The sequence below is a fragment of the Ictalurus furcatus genome, chromosome 1 (genome assembly GCF_023375685.1).
Source record: "Ictalurus furcatus strain D&B chromosome 1, Billie_1.0, whole genome shotgun sequence".
NCBI classification, from domain to species: Eukaryota; Metazoa; Chordata; class Actinopteri; order Siluriformes; family Ictaluridae; genus Ictalurus; species Ictalurus furcatus.
In genome coordinates this window covers 25311131-25333917 of record NC_071255.1, presented here as the reverse complement: position 1 = coordinate 25333917, position 22787 = coordinate 25311131, and the positions used below count along the sequence as shown (strand labels likewise).

General features: G+C 38.4%; 1 long non-coding RNA gene across 3 annotated transcripts; it reads left to right on the top strand.

The window, feature by feature from the left end:
• The first annotated feature begins 11606 nt into the window (after nucleotides 1–11606).
• On the top strand, nucleotides 11607–15737 carry LOC128614651 (uncharacterized). Of its 3 annotated transcripts, none has more exons than XR_008387087.1 (5): nucleotides 11652–11684; nucleotides 12168–12553; nucleotides 12944–13022; nucleotides 14422–14508; nucleotides 15273–15737. It is a non-coding gene; the product is annotated as an uncharacterized LOC128614651 (long non-coding RNA). The 3 variants fall into 3 exon arrangements; XR_008387090.1 differs by having other exon boundaries at nucleotides 11673–11694; XR_008387080.1 differs by having other exon boundaries at nucleotides 11607–12553.
• The last annotated feature ends 7050 nt before the right edge of the window (nucleotides 15738–22787 follow it).

The following is a 22787-nucleotide window of genomic DNA, read 5'->3' as shown; positions in this document are numbered from 1 at the left end:
ACACGATCACCAAAGAAATGACGTGATTTCATCAGCAAAACCATTGAGTTCATTTAGTTAGTCTGCTAAATTCAGAGAAAAACATATTTGTAAAATTTTGGTGAACATAATATATGAATAACACAGATGCTACAACAGCATGCACCAGTAAGCATACACTTTGTGTGAATAGCACTATCATATGTTGAAAAAAGAAGTGTGCCCTAAGATGTTGCCAAAATTCTCTTCGGTTCTTTTTCCTTCTTCCAGCAAGTCTCACTACGTGAATATAATGCCATCTAGCTCACACTATTTCTTCTGTGTAACAGTGTAAATGCATAGAGGGGAATCTGCCAGACACCATCCCATGAAAATGATCACTTCTAAGGTCATAGCAATTAAAGACAGCAAGATTAAAACATGCACACACCCACACAAAATTGCAATCCAACACTGGCCTATAATTACCTAAAATCACTTCACTTTGAACTTGGCAACCATACACAAACAGAAAACAGCGAACACACGTTGCCAGAAACACATTAGTGGGAAGTATGAAGATCTCCATGTGACCTATTTGTATAAAAATATGACCCAAACAAATGAATTTCAAATTGTCCTTTACTTATTCAGTACAAAATACTGCCATACATCATATATATGTGTAATTTCTGAGCCAAGGAAAACGTAATGCATTAATACATGTGTTTGCTGCCAACATTCTTGTTCTCACGCTTTCTGACTTGAATCATTGACTTATTTTGGGCACCTCTCTCTTGAATATGGAACTTCACCAGGCTGACAGGTGGAGCCTTTGAAGCATTGAACTGAGATATACAGTATGTCTGTGTGAAGGTGGCTGTAATGTGAGAAAAAGAGCACAAAAAGTACAAAAAACAAAAAAGTGAGGGAGTGTAACAGTGCCCCATGTGACCCTGTGGCATAGCAGGAGTAGAGAAGGCTCATCATTGGAGCATCACTCAGCTTGGTCTCTCTCTCTCCCTCTCCCTCTTGCTGTCTCTCTCTCTCTCTCTCTCTCTCTCTCTCTCTATCTGTGTTTCCATCTGTAGCTCATGCTGGCTGGAACCCAACACTGCAATCACACTTGCCCAGTAATATGTGACTGGGTGCATTTACACATCCTAGAGAATACCATGAAATGTGCAGCTGTATGATAGTTAAACATGGCTGTGGGGGGAAAAAAAAGGAGGATCCCTTTACTGACATACATCATAAAAGTATTGGCTTGCTTTCGATATAAGGATAAATTCCAGCATGAGCCAGCAGAGGCCACTTTCACAAATTCTATGAGCTGCTGAATTGGCCACCTGTGCCCAGCACATGCCTCATTTCTTTGGCCACCAGCCACGTAAATCACTCAATCAGCACTCTAGCAGCTCAGCCATCAGCACCCTGCCTCACAGCTTCTGCGTAATCAGTGTTGTTTTTCCTCTTCCTCATGGCACACATACTCTGGTTCCTAAATGGAGCACACTCCCCCCCATCTTCCAGTCCAACCCCCAACCCCACCTGTAAACTATTCCTCTGTTGTGCCTCCTCCACATAAAGTGGCAGCAATCTCCCCTCTGATTGCAATCAATGAAAGAACCAAATTCTGTTTGCTCCATTTAAAAATCTCCTTGAAAGCATTTAATAATATCTAACAACAGAATGCATCATTTGAAGCGAATAATCAGTTCTCATACTGGTGCAAAATCACCTGCAGTCCTGCAAAGAGCTCATATTGTTTCAGCAGAGAAATGAATTTCTAAAGCCTTTCGCACAGTACATGACCAGCAAGTTGATGATATATAATAACAAAAACAAAACTCCAATGTTCCAGAAAGGTACACAATTTCTGTGCAGATTAAGTATAGATAATTACTTATAAACAGCTTAATTTCTATTTCACAGCCTTATCAAACATGCAAGTGGTTAATGAAACCTAAGAGAAGAGGAAAACCAAATCAAGGCATACACAAGACAGCTCAAAAAGGGCAGCAACAGAAAACCCTGCTTGAAAGGTAGAAAAATAAAGAGTGAGCATCGTCTTAGACGGTAATGTAATTATAGAAGCTCATAACTCTGGTTTAATTCCAAGCATAGCCAAACACATGTAATTATGCATGGTTTTGATACTATGACACACTGTGATACAGCACCATCATCACTTTTTCCACTGCTCAAACTAAGGAGCACGAATCTCACATGGATGTTCTTTCCTATTTTCTTGTGTTTGTAATTGCAGTAAAAGAGAGAGAGAGAGAGAAACTTGATTTTGGTTTGTGAGACTGATACATCGTCAGTGCTGCATCCTACATCTCAGTGTCACAGAAGGCCCAGGTACAATAATCAATGGTGCTGTGAAGGCTGCATTAAACCAGAGACATTTGAACATGGAAAGCATCCTTGTACTCCAGCCCATGAGTAACAAACCAGGCCCAGCAGAAAATCACAATTCAAAATCATAATCATTAAGCAGGCAGAGGTCATACACAGTAATGACATCAAACCAACAAGGAGACTCCAAAACAGGTCGTAGCAAAATCTTTAAGGCAAACAGAAAACCATGCCTTAGAACTTATGCAATTCAGGAATAGGCCAAGATTTCACATTTAACCAATGCATGATATGTATTTTATATAGTAAATGAACCAGGAAGTAGACATGAGGAAATTGAGCAAATGACTAGAATTCAGGATATTCAGGTGACCTCTGTTGGTGTGGAGGGGCACTGTCTTGGGCTGTTCTGACACCATGTTATCCTACATCTGATTACAAGTGGTCAAAGAAACAACAACAAAACAACAGAAATATAAAGAGTCAACAAGGAAAATGAGTAAGTGTCAGAGCCCAAACGAAAACAGGGATGAGAGCTGGCAAAAGTTTTGGAATTTGAGGGGATTCAAGCGTGATACTGAGTTTTTTTTTCCTGCTAAACAAATAAGATATTTCCTAAAGTTAGGTTGCCCACCAAAATGACAGCCAGCCAAATTACCCTTAATTTCGGAATCACTTAACATTACTCAGTTTCGAAGTTGTTAGTTATCCAACTAGATTTTTTAAATAGTAATTGTCTGTGTTTGTTTGTCTTTTTGGCTTGATTTAGTATTGTAAGCTTGTGAGATGGGTGACAAATTACAGGAAATGGAAAAAAAAGTGTGTTAGTAAGCTGTTGTAACACTGTAAGCTGCCAAAACTGCTCTACTGTGCCTCAGCATATATTCGACACATACTGTATGTGGAGCTGTACTGGAGCAATGAACACCATTCTTTCAAAAGATAATCCCTTAATTGCTGTTTTGATGATAATGGTGGACAGCGCTGGATAGCAATTGGGTTGTGATCTGGAGATCCCCTCTTATCAGGATAAAAATGTTTCATCATGAGAAGAAGGTGATCAGGCAGAATATCTTTGTGTTGAGTTGTACATAGTGACCCTTCCTACCCAATTTGCCACAAATCTGTATTGGCCTCTGATGTGAGATATTTTTTTGTAACAAATAGAGGAATATGGTTATAAACATAATGTAGAAGTACACTAGGACACCTGAACATCACACCCAGATGTGGGCCTTCCCCACCAAACTATTGACACAAAGTTTGAAGCACACAATTGTGCCTAGCACAAACCTGTTCCAACATGACAATGCTTTTGTGCACAAAGTGAGGAACATAAAGATATGGTTTGCCAAGATTGGTGTGGAACAACTTGAGTGTCTTACACAGAGCCCTGACCTCAACCCCACTGAACACCTTTGGGATGAATTAGAACACTGACTGCACTGCAGGCCTTATCATCTAACATCACTACCCGATCTCAACAATGCTCTTGTAGATGAATGGGCACAAACCGTCACAGCGATGTTCCAGAAAGCCTTCCTAGAAGAGTGGAGGTTATTATAACAGCAAAGAGGGATTAAATCTATAATGGAATGTTCAACAAGCACATATGGGTGTGATTGGTCAACTGTCCACAGACTTTTGGCAATATAGTGTATGTGCCTGATCTGCTTCAAAACCCATGACTCTTAAATGCAAGTGTAAGCATAACATAATAATATCTGACCTGCTCCAGTTTCAGAGAAAAACAATGGTGTGTAGATTTTTAGGAAATTTGAGGAAGGGTGGATTATAAGATTATAAGGCTTTCTACCATCAACACTGGCAAAATTGGATCCTTGAAAATCTCAGACATGTGAAGCAAATTGTATTGTGTGGCTTTGATTCCAGGATAATATCTAGCACTTGCAAATCAATCTAATGTGTCAGCAGACTTTCAGTGACAAAAATACATGTGGGAAGTTTACATGAGTTTGGATAGTAAGTCCTGCGCAATTACCAATTTGGTTAGTATATGGTATGCTGGTATAAGACATGTACTGTATATAAATATAATGAAGAGAAAGGGAGGCAAAAAATAATAAGGGCAACAGTAGCAGAAACAATTTTCATTCTGAAGACATGCCAGATTAGTTGGCATGAAGTTTGACTTGCCTTCCCATTTGTCAGTCAGAGATCAGCTCAGCAAGTGAGGGAAAATATAGTAAATCACCTTTAGCCTGTGGCCAACTTAAGAATAATCTTACTGCACAGTGGAGGAAAAAACCTTATTCCTTCTCTTTCTCTCTTGCAGCTTTCCACACAGTAAAACAACCAATCTTTTACTACCTGGCAACCAGTGGTGGTGATTGCATTTTAGAAACATTGCATGAAAATCAATGAGAGAAAAAAAAAAAACTACATGTTTAAACACTATGGCATGCTCTAGTGCTATTTGGGTGGGTGGGGGGTAGCGGGGTGGTGGTGGGGAGTGGGGAGTGAAGCAATAATGAGGACAAAGTACAATACAGAAATTTCATTCAGTCTGAATAATTATTTCCAAAGACTGCCATTACTTTGACATTATGCAAAGCCAGTTTTCCAGAAGGAGCAGGCTAATCAACCAATGCTGCAGTCAGTTTCAGAGGGTAACATGCAGCAAGCACATGGACACAGCTCACATAGGCTTCACTAAGCCTGATTGTTCTCAAATTGCTAGGTGACAGTGTGGTCAGAGCGATCTGATGGATGTGTGTGTGAGGGTGGAAGCTGTCTTTGAGATTGGTCCCTAATGTGAAACATCTGCTGACAATCAAGATGGAAAATGGAGACTGCCTTTCACAGTACAGGAGAGTTCATGACAAGCCTCCAGCCTGTTAGCCTGTTAGATCTTACCTGACCTTTAAGACACACCATCTTTTGATATGTCAGTAGAGCTCCTGACTGTTTCAGATGTTAAACTAGAGAAGGGGGGCAGACTAACTAACTAACTTACTAACGGTCTGTCTGTCTGTCTGTTCATCTGTCTCCCTATTTTTCTACATTTTATTTGTCTACATGACTGTCTGTCTGTCTTTCTATCTCCCAGCAAGCCTATCTATCTATCTATCTATCATGACAGTCTGTCTGTCCATCCATCCATCCAATTTACACTGAATATCATGCTAAGTGTAAAGGGCTCAGCACATGTCATGCATAGACAATGTCTGCAGGGATTGCACAAAGACAAAAACCACCTTCACAACTACTTTACTACTCACTTTCACATACTCTCTGTGGTTTCATATTGTCCATCATGTATGAGTTTCCAGTACAGCAGGTAGCGCTATTTAACTTTTATGCCAATTTCCATGACCACAGGAAGACGTTTGCCATTTCTCAAAATCATCCATCTTAGAAAGAATCAGCTTGAGCATGTTGAATTTTTTATAATGACCAATCACAGGCTTGGTTATGTAATGTGTTCATCCATGGAATTCACCCAGTTGCTATGTGCACAGCACAGCATGCAAAACCTCTGCACGATTTCCGTTTGCTCAGTAATTATGCCATATTTCTCATAGAAGCCAGCTGAATGTTGTCTCTGCACAAAGTATGAGGCCTTAAGAGAGAGGCGGCTGTGGATCAGGTGGTAGAGAAGGTTGTCCACTAATCACAGGGTTGACGCAGGGTTGGCGATTTGATCCCCGGCCCACATGCGTCCATGGGCAAGACATTGAACCCTAAGGTGCCCCCAATGGCAGGCTAGCACCTTGCATGGTGTGTGTGTGTGCGTGCGTGTGTGTGTGGGTGAATGGGTGAATGAGAAACAGTGTAAAGCACTTTGTATAACTGCTAAGCTATATAAGTGCAGACCATTTACTTAAGCGAGGCAACAAACCCTCAAAGCATTTCACCCATGGTTTTCATTTGACTTTTGTCTATACCAGTAGACACAGGACCATTCAGCAGTAATGCAATGCAGTATTTCTGAGATGAATAAAATCTCAGCATGTTTTGATTCAGTAGATTAAGGATATAATGATTAATCATAGAGATCCTTTTCACCTTTTGACCTCACCTTCCCTGATTACACTCTTCTTTCTATTACAACAAGCCAGTTCTGAGCTCAGGATACATGTAGTCTCGAGCCAGAAAATCAGAGAGCAATTGTGCTTCATAAGTGAAAGGTGTGTATGGGGAGGATGGTAATAATACTGGAGGCATAATCCTTTTATGGAGAGAAAATTGGAGTTCATGCATGAATACTGCTGGCAAAATGGCCTGAATTTAAGACATCAAATCCATGCTGCAAAGTGAGAGAGAGGAAAAAACCCACAACGTGCAATTTTGTGAGACTTGAGGCGTAATTCCGCAATGACTGTTCATCAACTGAGACACTCGCTACACTGCTATCTTCTTAGAACTCATCATAAAGGCTGACATCCTGCCACAGAGAAAAGAAAGGGAGCTGCTTTGGTATTTTTTAAGGAGCAACTCAGATCTTTTCATGTTTAATCACTCATCCTTTTGATACAAATGTTTCACATTCCCTTTAATATGACAGCTTATCATTTTTTAAACAAAGGAAGACAATCTACCACAGCACTCATACACAATATGCCGTGAGGCGTCAGACTGACAGCACAAGCAAATTCACCACATCTGGCGCATGACTGAGTTTCTGTCTCTGTATCCCCCACTGTCTCAATCACTGCCACACAAAGAGAGCCTTTTTCCAAGACAAATGATTGTGCAAAGACCAAGTTTATTGGATATGGGTGTTTTAATGGAAGACAAACTGAAAGCTTTGAGACAGGTTAGTGAGTGAGGTGTGATGTGGCTTCAGAGAGTCTTCAGAGGGCTTTATTTGATTGGGAGTCTGGCCAAGGCAAATCAGAGAGTGAGTGTGAGCGCTCGATGGCTGAGCTGTCAAGTTGTGCGTGTCAGCGTGATGGCCTCTTCAACACACAAAGGAGCCACTGCTCTGGCAAAGAAGTGACTCAAATTGGCCATTGCGTTTAAATTAGACAGCTCTGATTGGTCACAGATGAAATAGGGGGAGGTGGTGGGGGATTCTTACAGGATTAAAGTGAAAATGACTGTTAGAGACACAGACACTCTATACATCAAAATTCACTTCGCACACACACACACACACACACACACACACACACACACACACACACACACGCGTGCATACAAACAAAAATACAGTATAGGAGACAGGTTGAAATGAAAAACAGCAGCCAGCTAACCTTTTGATTTGGGGCAGAAAGCATGTCTACTCTGTGTTTTGAAGGGTTGACACACTAAATGACTCATGCATCTGGATTTCACAGATGCTGAGGGACCTGCAGTCCATAACGGCTTCTACTGGAGTCATACTCAAGACTTTCTTATCACTGGAAAATGTATAATGTTATTTTTCCCTCTCTTTTTCTCTTTTCTTCTTATGTTTGACTATCAGTTGTCAGGAAGGTCTAAATTGAGATTTAATAAATGCAAATAATATAGACATGTCCTTAACACTTGTGCTTAACTACAATGGTGCTTGAAAGTTTGTGAGCCTTTTAGAATTTTCCATATTTCTGCATAAACATCATAAAATTATCATCAAAAGTCCTAAAAGTAGATAAAGAGAACCCAATTAAACAAATGAGACAAAAATATTATACTTGGTCATTTATTTATTGAGGAAAATGATCCCATATTGCATATCTGGAATTTTAGCCCATTCCTCAGTACTGAACAGTTTCAACTCTGGGATGTTGGTGGGTTTCCTCACATGAACTGCTTGCTTCAGGTTCTTTCACAACATTTATATTGGATTAAGGTCATGAGTTTGATTTAGCCATTCCAAAACATTAACTTTATTCTTATTTAGTTATTCTTTGGTAGAATGACTTGTGTGCATAAGGTCACTGTCTTTGCTGCATGACCCACTTTCTCTTGAGATTCAGTTCACGGACAGATGTCCTGACATTTTCCTTTAGAATTCACTGGTGTAATTTAGAATTCATTGTTCCATCAATAATGGCAAACCGTCCTGGACCAGATGCAGCAAAACAGGCCCAAACCATGTTTTACAGGTGGGCTAAGGTTCTTATGTTGGAATGCAGTATTTTACTTTCTGCAGACATAACACTTCTCATTTAAACCAAAAAGCTCTGTTTTTGGTCTCATTCATCCACAAAACATTTTTCCAATAGCCTTCTGGCTTGTCCACATGATCTTTAGCAAACTGCAGAGGGGCAATGTTAGTTTCAGAAAGCAGTGGCTTTCAGTGGCTCCTTGAAACCCTGCCATCCACACCATTGTTCTCCTGATTGTGGATTCGTGAACATTAAACATTAGCCAATATGAGAGAGGCATTTAGTTGCTTAGAAGTTACCCTGGGTTCCTTTGTGATCCTGCAGACTATTACACATCTTGCTCTTGGAATGATCTTTGTTGGTCGACCTTTCGTGGCGAGGGTAGCAATGGTCTTGAATTTCCTCAATTTGTACACAATCTGTTTGACTGTGGATTGGTGGAATCCAAACTCTTAATGTTGAGATGGTTTTGTAACCTTTTCCAGCCTGATGAGCATCAACAACTCTTTTTTCTGAGGTCCTCAGAAGTCACCTTGATGCACTTCTACAAACATGTGTTGCAAAGATCAGACTCTGATAGATCCTTGTTCTTTAAATAAAACAGGGTGCTCACTTAGACCTGTGATTGAAAACACCTGACTCTAATTTCACCTTCAAATTAACTGCTAATCCTAGAGGTTCACATAGTTTTGCTACTCACAGATATGTAATATTGGATAATTTTCCTCAATAAATAAATGACCAAGTATAATATTTTTGTCTCACTTGTTTAATTGGGTTTCTTTGTCTACTTATAGGACTTGTGTGAAAATCAGATGATGTTTTTGGTCATATACTGTATATACAGATATATAAAAAATTCTAAAGGGTTCACAAACTTTCAAGGACCACTGTAGGTCTGCAAGTGTGATGTAAAAACACACACTTGTTTTAACATGTCTGTTTTGGGCATATAGCTGTTTAGGGGCCATCTGTCAGTCACATTTAATATATCAAATAGTTCAATAAATTTCATGAAGATAAAGTGAGAGGATTTAGAATTTGAAATTATTTACATTTTCAGCAAATTATAGTACTGAAGCACAAGCTTTGCATATCATGCACATCATCCAAGACACTGTCAATAGACTGAGAAAGAACAAGAGAGAAGTGCCAGAAAAGTGTGGCATCCATGGGTAACATTTTTCTTCTTTGTATCTTGCCCTTCAGTTAAGGGTTTTGGCTTGCAGTACTACAATAATAGGTTGAGGAAGTGAGTAGGGGAGGAAAGCATGAGAAATTATACATAATAGCTTAAGAAAAATAATTAAATAATTTTTAACGTTACTGTTTTAATGAAATACAATTATATAAATACTTCCTTATGCCTTGTTACACCTAAACTGGTATGAACACATTTATCTAAATTGCTTGCATAAAATAAATTAAGGTTAATGTACAAATAGAGTTACAGTTATGCTCAAGGGCATTCCACATAGTTCTGGGCATGGACCTGTGCAGATATAGTCATTTTGGCCTCCTTCTCCATCTCTTTTTTTCATGCTTGTTCAATGAACCATAAACAATTATTGCACATGCACTTGTTCAACAGTTCTTAAGACACTAACAGTTTACAGGTGGAAGGCAATTAAGGTCACAGTTACAATAACTTAGGACTCTAAAGAGACATTTCTACTGACTCTGAAAAACACCAGAAGAAAGATGCCTAGGGTTCCTGCTCACCTGCGTGAACATGCCATAGGCCTGCTGCAGGGAGGCATGAGGACTGCAGATGTGGCCAGAGCAATAAACTGCAATGTCTGTAATGTAAGACTAAGACACTGCTACAGGGATACAGGAAGGACAGCTGATCGTCCTTGCAGTGGAAAATTACATGTAACCATGTATTCCCCCAGACGTGATCAAGAACTTGCAAATGCCTTGATGGAAGAGTGGAGTAACATCTCACAGCCAGAACTGGCAAATCTGGTGCAGTCCATGAGGATGAGATGCACTGTAGTACTTAAAGCAGCTGGAGGACACCAGATACTGACTGTTACCTTTGATATTGTGCCCCCCCCCCCCCCCCGCTTTGTTCAGGGACTCATTATTCCATTTCTGTTCGTCAAATGTCTGTGAAACTTGTTCAGTTTATGTCTTAGTTCTTGAATGTTTTTTTTATGGTAATACAAATATTTACATACATTAAGAAATTTGCTGGAAATAAAAGCAGTTGAAGGTGAGAGGACATTTCTTTTTTTGTGCTGAGTATATATTACTACTACATGAAACAATATCAAGCCCCTTCCTTGAAATTTAATATGAGGCTATAATGTTAACAATTTATACACTCACCTTCCATTTCAATAGGAACACCTGTACACCTGCTCATATATGCAGTTAGCTAATCAGCCAAACATGTGGCAGCAGCACAATGCGAAAAAATAATGCAAATACAGGTCACGAGCTTCTTTTAATGTTCACATCAAACATCAGACTGGGAAAAAATGTGATTTCTGTGATTTTAAATGTGACTTGGTTGTTGGTACCAGATGAGCTGCTTTGAGTATTTCAGAAACTGGTGATCTCCTGGGATTTTCACACACAACAGTCTCTAGAGTTTACACAGAATGGTGCAAAAAACAAAAAAAACAAAAAACATCCATTATGGCTCTTTTAACTTCTCTCTTGTTGCCTCCATCATTCAGTCTGACTGCGATATGCGATTTGTTCTGTGGTGTTGCGGCTCACCCTCGTGTTTTCTATCAGACACATTTAACTTCACATGACCTTGGTCTGAAGGTTCCTTTTGCCTAAATAAGAAGAATATACAGAATGTTGTAAATGAAACCAGTGCTTTTGTGTTTTATTAACAGTGTTTAGATGTTGTCTGTGAATAGTTGTGATAACTGGGTTGCCTGAAAACAGTTTTGCACACAGCACTATGTGATGCAGTAGGTAGCAGCACAATAGCTTCACTCTTGTATTACATTCTACATGGATGCCTATGCACTTTAAAACATGTACATATTGTTGACACGATTATAAAAATCCATTGATATTTTGATTCATTGATATTGATATTTTTCATAATCATTAGCTAATCATCACACCCTAGTGTACAAGTGCAGGATGTGATTGTGATTACTGGCCGCAGACAGTGTGTGTGTGTGTGTGTGTGTGTGTGTGTGTGTGTGTGTGTGTGTGTGTGTGTGTGTGTGCATGCATGTATTCCATGTTGGAATTCCGTGTTTGAATCCTGGTGATGAGTACAAAGAATGTTGTCACTGTTACCATGGAAATGAGAGAGACAGATATGGAAAAATTAATGTTAGTTTATGTAAGCTCTTTAAGCTCACTGACAAATCATGTTTATTTAAGCCACTTAGACCTTCCACATAGTAATCCCCAAATATGAACCTGTTTATGTTTCTCATAAATGTCAAATATAAACAAATATAACCGATTCTACCTAACTTTTATACATTATACAGAACATTTTCTACTCTCTCTCTCTCTCTCTCTCTTTGAATGAGTGTGTTTGTTTGTATGTCTCAAGTATTTCGTTTATTATTTAATAGTCAAACTGTTGAAAAGCTGAAAGCTACCCGTGTTACCTCTGTGTGTGCATTTCACACATTCGCTACATTTAAATCGAACTAGAGTGCACACACAAAAAGTTGAACTATGAGTTAAATCGTATTTGGTAAGAAAAGTAATCTGATGGAATTACTGAATACAGAGAGTAGCCTTGGTAGACTTTTCAGCTTTTCCGCAATACAGTGTACACTCATTCTCCTGGCTCTCTTTCAGAGCACAGTTTCCAAGCAACTGGGCACAAAAAGCATGATTGGAGAGATGCCACAGGCAGCAGGAGCTGATTATCAGCGGCTCTTATCTCATATTGAACTGATACCCAATTTCTAAGCAATCTCTGCTCAGAAACTACACAGAGTGAGGACAAATGGGAACATTTAACACCATGAAGTGGAGAAAGCATGCACTCCAAAAGGGGCGGTAAATTCGCTTTAATCTGTGATATGGTGACTTGGCAGGTGGTCTTCTCTAGAAAGGACTAAAGTCAGAGTAGAGAGGGAAAACAAACAGGGCTATCCCTGGAGGCAGAAGGTCAGGCATGAGGACTTCTGTGAAGGTGCCAAACTTTTTATCTGCCAATCAATCATTCGTTTCGGAGAAGAGTAAGCACAGGCCAGGACAGGCCTGCTGGCCAGCATTATGCACAAACACACTCCCCTGCACACACATACTGTTTTTGTACAATATGTGCTACTGTTCTTTGAGTGTATTACTCTATATCTAAGCACTGCATCAGAGCCTCTATTGTTGTATTCAGTGCTCTGATGGTTTTTAAAACTCAACCGTTTTTCCATGTATTCACTATGTATAGATTTGGTAAATAAAATATAATATGCATGTACTGTATGCCATGCTTAAATCTTTGAAGAAAACCTGAAATTGCTAATTGACACCTCTGGTCATAATGTGTATGAATCAGGAGATTCAATCAAGATGTTTATTATAATTATATTTATTATATAATAATTCTTTATTGCTATTATTCTTATCAGGATTGTGGTGGATCTGGAGCTCATCCCAGGAACACTGAGCTTGAGGCAGTCACTGAGCATAAGGCCTACGTGTCTTTCTGTAATCTTTTTTTAATGCAATAACTTAACATTTTATGATTTTTACCATGTCACCATCTGTGTGCAAGTAGGGAAAAATAATATTAGCCAATGTTTCACGCCCCCCTTTCCCCAACTCCATCTATTATTGAGCAAAAATTATGAAAAAAAAAAAAATGCAAAAATCATCAGGCATCTCTTGGGTCAGGTAGTTTAGAGCTCTGAAACTTGACATTTAAATTAAACTCATTGGTAATGTTTGCAAATTCACCCAAAAGGTTAGTTTAATACTGTAGATATTGTAACCTCCAAATATCCTCTCTGGGTTAGAACACAAGGTGCCAATGCAGAAATCTTCCCAGATGTTTCTTAGTCACCATAGAGAATTAACTGTATCTATAACATGTCAACTGTGGTAATAAAAATAGAAAAACTCAGCAAAACAAACAAAAAATTATTTCACTGTTATTTTCCACTTTGAAAAAGGCTTAAAAGCCCACTTGGTACAATCATGTCAGGTGATATATGCTTGTGAAGATTGTTTACTGATTTATGTCATTTGTACAACAGTTCGTTCCGGTCCACTTATTTGATTGGACAAATAGCGTTTCAATTTAACTGTTTGTATCACTCTGCTCATCTGTGTTCACTACATAAAATGACAATTCTAGCAATAGTTCTTCACATTAAAACTGTTACTACACTTACTACAGGTAGTCAGTCAGTCTTTGGTTGGCATGGCAACAAACAATGCTCTATCCAGCTGTGATTTCTTTAGGAACTATTTTTATTGGCCACATTGTGTCTGAAATGTCAGTTACTCAATATTAATTTCTGGTTTGTACTGTAGAACTGTTATATGAAAGCAATACCTCACTCATAATTGTGCTGTTGTTCTGAATATCAGTGCTGATATTCAGTATAATAACATATGTGTCATGATATACATGTCAAGTTCCTTTAGAAACCTTATAAACCACACTTATTAGAGTTGAAACACATTAAACCAGAATGAATTTTTAAAATTCAGTTTTCTCAAAATAATTTTATATATGCAGAATAAAAAAAATCTCAGTTTCTAGTTGACCTGCATTCCTAAATTGTACATGTACATTCCTATCACTAATTAGAAGAATATTAAAAAAGAATATCACAAAATGTTCATTAATTTTGGATATATGTTAAATTTTATACTGAAATATTGCAAAGAATACACTATTTTTTTTCAAAAAGTTTTTTTCAATATTATTAAAATGCAAAATTGTTAATTAGATGAATCTTCATTTGCATAAATATATAAATATACAAATTATAAAGATTAAAGATTATTAGCAATCCATTGACAAAGATTGATTGTGATATCTATTTTTTGTGATGCTATTTTTTCCATGGACTCCTCTGCATTCTCTCCACATGTGCAGTGCAGGAAGACTGTCCCGATAACAGCAGCATATTTGGTTTTGGTCTGCTGAATAATGCAATGCTGAAAACATTATAAGGACATTCTGGTAATGTTACATACAGGACCTATATATTGTAACATCGCTGCCCTTTTACATAGCAGACATCCATTTGTATACCCATACTCTTTGTTTTGTTAGAATAAGAGTTCATTCGTACAAAAGAAATGTGTTACCTGGTTGCCCATGCCGGTATGTTTTACACTGCCATGGCGTTTATTTGTGCCTGCCAACTAGTCCAGTAGGTTTTGTTCCCCTCTACTGGTTTTTCCTGAACTAGCCAGTTCTTAAGCCAACTACCAGGCCTACTATTTGTGCTATATGTGTGTATCGCCCAGAATAGAGCAATTTACAATGTTTTACAATGCTCTCTAGTCGTGCTTCTTCTTCACCAATGTCACAATTTGAATTGACAATGTAATTACAACATTGAGAGACCATTTAGCAGTATGCATATTCAGTACAGTTCTGTGTTGTTCCTACATATTGTAAATGTTCTATAATAACATGAAGATATTCCTTGAAATTACATCTTTTGTACAGTGGACTGGACCAGTCCTGATGACATCATTAGGAATGAATTAGAATTTAGCATTTATGAATTTAGATTTTAGCAGTTTAATCTATTTTTAATTACAAGGTAAATCATAAAGAGAACACACAGAGATAGTTGGTGCTGTCGGCAGTAGAAGATGTCTTTGTTGCTCTTTGGAACATTGTGTTCTCTGCGAACAGAACATTTTCTTGTATTTATCATATTTCTCTCTCTTCACATTCTGTCTCCATTCTGGCCACCTTTTTTTCTGCCTCAGACTGAGCTCTTAATGGGTCATCATGCTCCTGAAGTTGGTATGAGAGCACTTAAACCTGCTTGTTGAGAGCTGCTGGATCGGGAGCCTCAATCCCATCAACGAGGCACATAGCTTCCATTATCAGCCCAAGGTTATGGCAGAAACATTACAGAAGCCCGCATTAAAAAGTTTTTCATGTTTTGAGGTAAAGCAGGAGAAAAAAAAATCACTCAGCTACCCAATTGGCCACTTATCATGTTGTACTAGATCTTTGTCTTTTTTTACTCTGTTTGAAGTACTTCCATACTCAGAAATTTTCAAATAGTTAACTCCTGTTAGAGTCTATTTTGCAAAATAGGCTATGCAAAGCAAAACCTACACTTGTAACTGCAAACTTTGCAGAACATTTGTAGTTAACTAGCCAGCTAGCTATTTAGCTAAGGTTACTGATGAATAAATCTCTTACATTGTATTGTATTGTACTGAATCCTGTATAAGTTTGACTATAATAAACATACAAATAAATGAGAATGTATCAAGGTAATTGAGACTTGAATATTGAAATGTGACAAATATGAGGTTGTTTAACAGTTACAATTAATTACAGTACAGCTAGCTACAGTTTGTGCCAGTGCTACCTACACAACATGTCTGGACAGTAGCAGCAACCATATACAGTAAGTAAGGGATAAAACATGTCAAAGCATGCTATTATAATAAAATAATCAGCGATGTGATAATGTGATGTGGCATGATGTGAAGCAGACTTACTGCTCCAACCCCAAAGTTATTATTTTCCTATAATAGCAGGTTCTGAAGTGCTTATACTACAGCAATTTGCCAAGGATTACAGTTTTTAATTTTAAAAATTCCCCAACAACCTCTCTTTTTAACTCTTTAAGTCAATAGGGGGGAAAAAAACTCAGTTTGTCATGTTAGCAAGAAACCAGGAAGCACAAAGTCCTCTGTCTTGAAGTTAAATGTTAAATAAATGTCTCCTTATAGAAAGCTTAATCATATCAATAACTTGAATTTTTTTGTTAAAATAATAACAATGCTTTGTTAATTGATGTGATTTAATCCATTTATTATTTGTTTTAAATCATCTGCCATAAAGCCCCTGTGAATGAATTCTTACTATAGAACGATCAGTTGTTAGAAAAAGTGCATTAATATAAACCTGTGATTTGAATTGCAGCCAGCACTATTCTCAGAGCCATTCTATTATAGACGATTAATCAACACCTTCTGACCAATCAGATTTGAGTATTCAACAGCACATGCAACAGCATGGTGAACATAATTATTTTCATACTGTACTCTACTCTCGTGTCATCTCATAATTTCACATAAATTGGGTTGAATTTTTTCCAGTGTGCCCTTTTACCTTTGTTGCTGGCAAAAATCATCTTATGTAAGAGCATAGTGTAGCCAAGGTAGTGGGGGCAGAGTAGAGTTGAAAGTGCACAAACACATGATTGGGAGTGTCTCTAATATATCCTGAATTCATAGGTTATTGAGCTTCAATTCATGGATTAATGGTTCCACTTAAGCAATGCTTAACTTCCAATCTGTTCCAGCAGCACAAGGTAACGAAGGACACCAGATCTCCAGGAGGGAACTGTGCTAGATAGTTTCACTATTGACAACTGTTGTGCTTGAAAAGTAAAGCAATTAAAACATATAGGGTATGTTATGTACTGTGTTTCTTAAGACAGAAAACAGTTAACACTCTTAATTTTAATTAAGAACATTTTATTGAATATTTTTTACTATGTAAAGCAGGAAATTGTAAAATATTGTGCTTTATGGTACTCAATTTCTTTGTTACTATTTTACCATTTTATTATCATTGTCCCTATCAACTACCATTAGTTTTTAAACATTTTGACCCATTTATTGTTTTTTTAGCACTTAAATTGATATGTGTCACGTGAGAGGCAGGTTAAGTTTAAACGGTTAAAAAGCTATATTAGTGAAGTGGGCAGTATGGTGATTAAATGTACTGGTGTGGAACAGATGTGCACTGGTTTAGCTCGTGTGTCACAGGTTAGAGAAAATTAGAGGACAAAAGGAAGTCACTCTTCAGCGAAGATTTGTGTATTACAGAAGAATGGATGAATTAATAGTATTTAAATAAAATGTCAGTGAGGTGAACTGATTGTAATATAAAAATGACCAGTTTGAAGAACCCTTAATCAGCAAAATTATGGAGTATGTACTAACATTAATGGAAAATACACGCTTCATAATTTAAACACTAGCTTTTAAGTGATTATGGATACAACAATATTATTCAAAACTAAGACTAAAACAGAGAGAATAATTTGGTGGTGTTGATCAATATAAGGTTATTTTCTTTATCTGCTTCCACATTCTACTCTTGAACCCATGGTTTTAAATCACCCCAGCTGGACATGTTTGAGACATATGACTCAGTATTTGTAGTAAATACTACTATAATATAGCCATTCTTCTCTTCTTATTATTGTTGAGTCTGCAAAGTTAGTTTGTTCAACATCCTTTGACATCTAGCTGACTAACTGAAGTGGCTATAAGAGATCACTACAGAAACTTCCTATAAAGCAGGAATGTCCAACCTTCTCTGTGAAGGGCTGGTGTGGCTTCAGGTTTTCAGAACCAGCCCATACTAAGTCATGTCACTCTGCATGGGGCGTCTCCTCTTTTTGGGCATTATTTTGATATGTTCCTCTGGATACCTTTGACTTGTGTCCTTTCCAATAATTTTTTTTTATATACTTTAAACATGATTTTGGCCAAAGATGGCCATCAGCCCTTCCTCTACACCACAAGCTATATTCATTTGCTTTTTCATCTAGTCTCTTTTCAGTAGAGGGTAAGATGGCACTTAATCATGATGACTTTATCAAAGTATGTCATCTCTTTTGCAGTAAGGAATTATGATTAACACATTCTTGGGATAGTAATATACAGGGAGTCTCCATACATAGGGGTCTATGTATGCCAGCACCAAGTTGCTTGGTTGCTCCGCAACACTTCTAATCACTTCCAGTTCACCAACCTTGCAACAGCTTCCCAATCCAGCCATGAGAATGATTTCAAAACCTTTTGTTGTCAAAGGCCATCTATCTATCTATCTATCTATCTATCTATCTATCTCACTATCACAATACATGTGAAAACAAGGTCACCAGAGCCAAGAACAATGCACACACATGCACACATTCTCATGCAGACCATAATAGCCATGGGTGTTTTTGTCATATACCTGCCTTAGAGGTGAGACAGAGAGATAAGTGAAAGAACGAGAGCTCATAGAGTCTGCATAATCAGGAAGTGCATCAGCCTTGAGTCTGCTAAGGAAATGCTATGTGGGGGAGGTGCCAGGTCTCAATGCTAACCTTAAAAACAAAAGCACACACTCTTTCTCCGTCGTCTCTCACATCTCTTCTTGCCAGCCTGCTATCCTTATGAAGACAATGGGTGAAAGAAAAAGAATAAATAAGAGCACCTATTGCTAGCATCTATTCTCAGCAATTCCTCAATCGCTCCTCTCCAACACACATCCTAATGTACTTATTACTGCATATGATGGTTCTGCTTTCCAAGTCATTAATTACAATTTTGCAGACAAAGAAAAGAAAGAAGGATTTAGGGCTAAGAGCCCTTAGACTATTTCTCAACATCTTGAATGTACCATGCAATTAGTGTTTCTCACCTTAGGATCTACATGTGTCCTTTACCATTAAATCTGGAACAGATTGCTCTAAACCAAGTGACGGCTGAGCACAGAGCTTTCTTGTCCAACATCAGTCCCCAACCTCTTGCGGTCTTGTGACTGAATGACTAAATGTGGAACAACTCAATAGTAATGCCCATGGTTTTGGAATGGGATGTTCAATACTCAGATGTCCACATACTTTTGGCCATATAGTGCATGCACTGACTTTTTTATTATTATTAAGAAGGAGAACACACCTAAGACTTATTCCACTGCTCTATGCATGCTCAGGTCATACTCTGAGCCATGAGCCGTGGAGAACACTGTCCTAAATCATTTGTGACTGCACATGAGTACAATACACTGCAGTAAAAGACTCAATGGTCAGTAGTTTTGCTGTGTGTGATAGAGGAGTGTGTCTGACTCAGGGATTTTATAAACACCTGAGTGAGTATAACCTGGAGCTGTCTAACCCATTTAGAGTCTTCCATGATTAAATTTAACATTTCAGTGCATCATCATACAAGGAACACATTCAGTCTTTCAGTCTTACTGAAAGAACATAAACTACACTACAGCACTCTAATGTAATATTATTCATGATGACATGGCTGCCTTCAGTTTTGCTACATCCCCTCAAATCATAAAATCATAACAGTAAGCTACAATGAGTTATTGTTTATTGTGGAAAGGAGGTCTGTGAGTTGTACATGCAAGTGAAATCCATAGTGTACATAGACAGTGACCTTGGTACACATTCAGACACTGCCACAGACACAGTGATCCTTTAATGAGGGAACTGGGGAGTGAGCCAGAGCCATCCCAATTGTCTAATGGCTTCCACTGCTAAAGAGAAGGAGAAAGGGAGAAAAAACAAGCAAAGGGTAAAATAGAAATGAGAAATGAGAGAGAGAGAGAGAGAGAGAGAGAGAGAGAGAGGTTGACGTGTTGTTCTGCAGTGCTGTAAAAAGTACATTTTTATATGAGGGTAAAAAAAAGATGCTCCCAAAGGAACACAAGGTGCATAATGAGAAGACAGAATTGTAGACTGAGTTTATTGTGGCTGCCAACAAGAGCCAAGAGCTGAAAGCATGACCTTGCCAGCAGGATGACAAAGAAAACTGACAAGCAACTTTGGCTCCTTTCTTTATTCATACATACTGCTTGATTTTGGGAATTTGCCCCTCATTGTAAATACCACCATATCTCATTTGAATGTTGGCAGCTGGAGAGGTGAGTGGTATCTCTGCTGAATTTTTAATATTATTGGAGATCTTGTTTATTTGTCCTTCATTCTGTTCAGTCCCTCTATTTATCTTGCCCTGTGTGAGAAATGACATGCCCTTCATTTCCTTGAAGCTGAAGGACTCTCCACTGTTTACAAAGCTCACCCTGAGAGATCCTGTTTAATCATCTCCCACTGATCTCAGCACACACAGCTGAAGAAACCATGTTATAATGATTGTACCATAATCCATGAACTATGCTCACTGGATGGAGCTGATCAAAGACAAAGTGTTTTTTGAAATAAGGAGAACACAGGAAGAACAGGGAAACACAAAGCAGAATGAGAGAAAATGGTAGGAGGGAGCGTCTTACATTCTCTCTGTGCATGTCAATGGGATTGTGACAGATGCAGTGAGGGACGTGACAAAACACAGTGCCCTCAAATGCCATTGTGAAAAAAACATGTTCAAACCTATGGCAGCTGGTTTTATTTTCTCATGGCGTCCACTGAATCTGATTATTGGTGACAGTCCTCTGTCTCTTGGCCTAGTTTTGCTGCACACTGGAACGACTGCTGAACTCATTTTGTTGCTTTAATTTTGCAACTAAAAAATGCCTGTGGGTCTTAGCCAGAAAGCATGAGATGCTAGCATTATATACAGACCCCTCTGAAAGTACTGGAACATCAAGGCCAATTCCGTTCTTTTTGCTATACATTGAAGTTTGAGATCAATTGGGTTTGAGATCAAAAGATGAATATGAGACGATAGATCAGAATTTCAGCTTTCATTTCCTGATATTCACATGTATTCACATGAGATATAAAAGTTGTTTGTGTGCATAGATTGTCAGAAGTTGTTCTGTGGTAAAGATTAACTTGTTAATACATCATGATCTGATGCCTGCCAAGATTACTTTTCTGTTAAAATGCTGTCCACTGCATAGAGGGTAGCTACCTGCAGACTGGTAATACCTACTACGACTGCTTTTTCATCAGCATCTATTAATATTGCTATGTCTGTACCCAAAATCTTTCTGATCTTCTGATACCATCCCTGAATCTCTCATGTCTTATATGTGCATTTGCAATCTTCTCGTCATCTACCAGTGCTGCTTTAACAAATTCACAAACATCCTTAAGAAGAGGAAAGAATTAGGGTGGGATAAAAGAAGAGATAAGAATGAATGAGAGAGGGAGTAAGAGATGGAGCAGGGATGAGAAATGCACAGAAAGAAAGACAGACATATAAAGAATCTTCTGGCAGTGACAAATTTCCTGCAGCTCAGAGCCAGTTCATTTTATTTGGCTTGTTTTCTTCTCACAGCCACCTCATTGTTTTTAAACCTCAACAGGAGAGTGGTGTGTGGAATACACTTTTCACACTCTGCTGGGCTCTGGCAAACACTGGTACTGTTCATCTACAGCCTTGTATCTGCTCCAAGAAAGAACCATTTATCTTCCTAAAGACTAATGTACAATACAAATGCAGGTCAATACACTTTGCTATCTCACTGACTAAATGGTCATCATGGGGTCACTTATTGTTAACCTTTTCTGGCAAGCCATGTTACTTATACATTAATCAAAATCACAATTTTAAAAGTTTATAATTAATACCAGATGTTTACACAGGCTGATGAACTATAAGAGCACAATGTGACCAAGCATGTAAAGCAATTATGCATTAAGCAACATTAATAATAATTAATAATAAGGCCAGTATCAAATCCATACAATCATAATCTATTTTTGTCTATATCATGTAGTACTGCTGTAGTTTCAAACTGTTTCAAAGACAGAGAATAAACAAAACCAGGGAAAAAAAATCCAGGCCAATGGAAATTGCTCTGTTTTAAACTTTCCCACCCATGGGGTTTTCATCCTGTTATATTCACAATGGCATACAATGAGGTAGCCTACTGACAGGAAAATGGAATGAGGAGAAAGGAAGTGTTTGTTCTGAAAGGCAGTGTGGACAGTGGTAGTGAATATTAGGTCAGATGAAGAGAGGTACTGTTGCCGCCTCATGGCTGTAAGGTTATATCCTGAGCTAGGGTAACTGTCTGTGAGGAGTTTTGCATGTTCCCCGTGTCCGCATGGGTTTTCTTAGGGTTTTCAGGTGTTCTTCCATCTCCCAGAAAGTAAATTGGCAACTCTAATTTGCCCATAGGTGTGAATAAGTATGTGCATGATGCTCTGCATGGGACTTACGCTCAGTGTTCCCAGGATATGGATAGCGGATATGGATAACGGCCGCAGGATAAGCGGCTACTAAATATGAAGGTGAAGAAAAATGAATTATATGACAAAGCTGCATTGATTTTGGACTTTTCAAGAAAGAAAAAACTCAGGCAGCAACGATGCTGAAATTGTTTTTTAAAAATGTAGCTACTCAGCGCTTGAGGCAGGGCAGAACACAGACACACAGGAGGCAGACGTGAGGAAAACATGCTCTTTTATTTACAGTGAGTGAAAATAAGTAGGCGATGAGAGAGTGAGGAGTGTAGGAACTCAGTGTGGGCTTCTCAGCCTGGGAAGGAGCATTCGGGCTGCAGCAGCATAGAGGCGGTGCCCAGGGCATGAGGAGCTGAGCGTGGGTGCTGAC